Source organism: Cetorhinus maximus, chromosome 29 (assembly GCF_964194155.1).
Source record: "Cetorhinus maximus chromosome 29, sCetMax3.hap1.1, whole genome shotgun sequence".
NCBI lineage: Eukaryota > Metazoa > Chordata > Chondrichthyes > Lamniformes > Cetorhinidae > Cetorhinus > Cetorhinus maximus.
In genome coordinates, this window is record NC_135907.1 from 5,165,079 (window position 1) to 5,169,517 (window position 4,439).

General features: G+C 54.4%; 1 pseudogene; it reads left to right on the forward strand.

The window, feature by feature from the left end:
- The first annotated feature begins 1,667 nt into the window (after positions 1 to 1,667).
- LOC144669802 (U2 spliceosomal RNA) lies at positions 1,668 to 1,845 on the forward strand (annotated as a pseudogene).
- Positions 1,846 to 4,439: the final 2,594 nt, after the last annotated feature.

A 4,439-nucleotide genomic window follows, 5' to 3' on the forward strand; every position in this document is an offset into this window, starting at 1 on the left:
CCCCCTCTCGCCTGTCCTTTTTGTGTGCTGCATAGAACCCTTTGCCGAGTCCATCAGGAAGGATCCGGGCATAAGAGGAGTGACGATCCCAGGCAGTGGAGGCACTCAGGTAAAAGCCTCCCTGTACATGGACGACGTCGCCGTCTTCTGCTCGGATCCGCTGTCGGTGCGCAGACTGATGCACGTCTGCGACCAGTTCGAACTGGCCTCGGGAGCCAAGGTAAATCGTGGGAAGAGCGAGGCCATGTTCTTTGGGAACTGGGCTGACCGATCCTTTGTCCCCTTCACTGTCAGGGCTGACGGCCTGAAGGTGCTGGGGATATGGTTCGGAGGGACCGGGGCATGCGTTAGAAACTGGAAGGAGCGAGTGGCTATGGTGAAAAGGAAACTGGGCATGTGGGAGCGACGCTCCCTCTCCATTGCGGGTAAGAACCTGGTCATCAGGTGTGAGGTACTCTCGCTGTTGCTGTACGTGGCGCAGGTCTGGCCCATTCCACACTCCTGCGCGATGGCGATCACTCGAGCCATCTTCCGCTTTATCTGGAGGTCGAAAATGGATCGTGTCTGCAGGGACGCGATGTACAAGCCTCTAGATAAAGGGGGAAAAAACGTGCCCAACATCGCCCTCATACTGATGGCCACCTTTGTGTGCGGCTGCATCAAGCGGTGCGTAGACCCTCAGTACGCAAACACCAAGTGTCACTACGTGCTGAGGTTCTACCTGTCCCCGGTGTTGCGAAGGATGGGTCTGGCCACGCTGCCGCGGAACGCTCCAAGTAGTTGGACCGTGCCGTACCACCTGTCCCTGGTGGAAAAATTTATGCAGAAAAACACCTTTGACCACAAGTCCATCAGGCAGTGGTCAGCACGTAACGTCCTAGAGGCCCTGAGGGATAAGGAGAGGGTGGACCCTGTGGGATGGTTCCCCGAGCAGACTGTCAAAGTCATTTGGCAGAATGCCTCATCGCCAGAACTTTCCAACAAGCACCAAGACGTAGCTTGGCTGGTGGTGAGAAAGGCCCTCCCCGTCAGATCCTTCCTACACGCCAGGAGTCTCACCCCCTCTGCACGATGCCCTCGAGGTGGCTGTGGTGGGGAAGAGACCGTTGTTCACCTCCTTGTGGATTGTGCCTTTGCAAAGAAAGTCTGGAGAGAGATGCAGTGGTTGCTGTCGAGGTTCATCCCGAGCAGTTCTGTGACACAGGACTCTGTGCTCTACGGGCTGTTCCCAGGGACACACACCGAGACAAACATCGACTGCAGCTGGAGGATCATCAACTCGGTGAAAGACGCGCTTTGGTCTGCCCGAAACTTGTTGGTCTTCCAGCACAAAGATTTGTCCCCGACCGATTGTTGCGGACTGGCACAATCCAAAGTCCAGGACTACGTGCTGAGGGACGCACTAAAGCTTGGGGCAGCTGCCGCAAAGGCGCAATGGGGAAGGGTCGCTGTCTAAGACCTTTCTACCACAGCGCACCGAGAGACTGGGAACTGTTTAGAGCCCCTCGGGCTGTACAGATCAAAATGAAAGGCTGTAAATGACTGTAATATTGTTTGTACTGATGCACCTGGTGATACATTTTGTAAAAGTTTAACCTGGATTGTACCCTTGTAATGTTGTTTTTGAAATGGTTTTGAATGTGATTGAAGATTTTTATGAATAAAGTATATTTTTACAAAAAAAAAAAAAAATCTGTTCTTATCAGTTTAATATCTGATACGTCCCTTATCTGGGGACCATATATTAAATTGATTTTTGGAGCAGGGAGATGGAATAGGGGCTTGCTCTGTCCACTCCACGCATCAACCTGGTATTGCAGTATCTCTGGGAATGGTGCACCACCCCTTTCCAGGGGATTTTCAATGCTAAAAATAGATTTCTTACAAACATCTGCTTTCTTTACTTTTCAACATGCACATCTTTCAAAACACAACTTTCTTTCTTTCTCATCGCTTCTCGGCCTTTTGGCTAAGATCAAGTGTAGTGTTGCAGGGGCGACACCATGGTCCTGCCATGGCAAGGTCGGGATGGAAGGGCGAAAACCAATCGCAATCCGAATTCATACCGTGGGTTACCTATCACCGTCCGAGTCACGGTGAACCACAGCGACGAAGGAGGATCACCTATGGATCGGGGCTTCTTCACCAGGAGGATCCTGTTGAAGGCGTGCGGCTTCCAAGCTACGGAGATCTTCACCCTGCACGACTCCCGCAAAGGTGGTTATTTTGACGTCACGTTCAAGCAAGTGGCAGACTGCGTCCGGCTCCTGAGGGTGTTCGAGGAGAAGAGAGACCTGCCGGAGATGAAGATCCTGACGGCGGAGTCGCACTTTTCTCTGCCGTTGCAACGGGAACGTGAGGTGATGGTGCATGTGTACAACCCCTTCGTCCCTGTCGCCGACGTGGTCACCTTCCTCACCAGGTACTTCGATAAGGTGGGGAGCGGCACCGAGATTCGAGACGACTTGGGGATCTGGACAGGCAAACGCCTGTTTAAGGTCACGCTAAAGACCGATGGTAAGGGAGCCATTTTCCACCCTCCTTCCAGTTTCGCTATCGGGGGAAACCGTGGCTACCTGGTCTACGCTGGGCAACCCAAGCATTGTCGCTCATGCGGCAAGGCTGGTCATGTGGCGGCCAACTGCAGCGCCTCCCTCTGCAAGATCTGCAAACAGGAAGGGCACCAGACAAAAGACTGCAAACAGGCCAAGTGCTGCAACCTGTGTGGCGAGGCAAGTCACCTCTACAGGACCTGCCCCAAACGCTGCCGTACTTACGCACAGGCAGCCAAAGCCGACCACGGGGAAGCAGAAGAAATGTTCCGTGTCACTCCAACCACCAAGGCCCCCAGGGAGCTCAACGGGACAAAGGAGGACACAGAGAGAGACAAGGTGGAGAAAGAGATTGAGGCAACAGAGAGCCAATCAACAGCACCACCCCCTGAACCTTCCAGTCCTCAGGACAGCGAATCAATGGAGGAGGAGGCAGCAGTGGAAAAGCAGCAGGGGGAGTGGCGGACGGTGAAGAACAAGAAAAGTAAGAGGGAGCGAAGAAGAAGCAAAGGCGTTTCCCAGAGAAGCGGCAAGAGGCGTCTCCCATCCGACACGGATGACAAGGGCAGCAGCTCTTCGGATGAGGAAGTGCCAGAGCGGCACCGACAGAAGAGGCGGCAAAGCTCCAGGGCGTTGGAGGACGAGACACCCGAGCTCCAGAAAATTGGAGACAACAAGGAGACCAACGCACCCCAACTTTGCCTGCAACCTGAGGAGGCCAGTGCACCACAGCCCCTGGAATCTGGGAGCAGTGAGGCAATCATCGCACCCCAGCTCCAGGAAGCCGGGAACAGCAACCCCCCAGAGGGGGTGAGTTTTGGAGAAGCTTCTCCAGCAAAGGTCATCTCAAAATCCGCTCACTACGTGAACCTCCAGATGCCACTGGAGCAGAACACGGCCAAGGAGATCTACCTCAGCCCATCCAAAGTGAAGGAATTTGAGCTCACTACGGGTATGAAGGAGCAGACTAAAGGTCTGGGACTCTCAGAGACAGTGGGTTTGGTAGGAGAATAAATGCTTTAATATGGGTTTAAAGATTGTATCCATAAATGTGCGTAGCATTAAATCTACTACGCGATGTGTTGCGACCTTGGACTACCTAGCCAAGGTCAAAGCTGACCTGTTGTTTCTGCAGGAGTGTGCGATACCGCACCTCAGCTCCTACAGGCAATGGTCACGATGGTGGTCCCACGGGCCATCGATCTGGTCGGGCGGAAACGACTCTCGTTCCTCCGGCCTGGGTATTCTGCTGCGGGGAGGCAACTTCACCGTCTCCGAGGTCAAGGAGGTGGTGGGCGGGCGACTCCTGGTAGCAGACGTAATGTACAAGAACGCTCCACTCCGGTTAATTAACGTGTACGGCCCGGCACAAAGGGCTGAGCGGCTGGAGGTTTTTCAGCAGCTCCCACTGCTGCTGGCGACCTCCAGGCCGGTCATTCTGGGCGGGGACTTCAACTGCATCATCGATGCGGCTGGACGATCCGGCAGGGCCGGAAGCAGATTGGACGCTACGTCCAGATCCCTGATGGAAACAGTTAAGGATGCCAAGCTGCACGACGTCTTCAGCAACCCTGCAGACGGAGCGCAGCGTAGATACACCTGGTCGCGGCCAGACGGGTCCATTCGTTCCAGGATAGACTTCCTGTTTGTGTCCCGTGCATTCACAGTCAGATCCACCGAGGTCAAGCCGGTGTTCTTCTCTGACCACTGCCTCCTACTGGCGGACTGCCACTTGGAGGAAGACCTGAGGGTGGGCAGGGGGGCATGGAAGCTAAATGTGCAACTGCTGACCCCAGAGAACATTGAGGAGCTCAAGAGGGATTACAAAGGTTGGAGAACCGTGAAACCCCTCTTTGAGTCCCTGACACACTGGTGGGAAGTGATCAA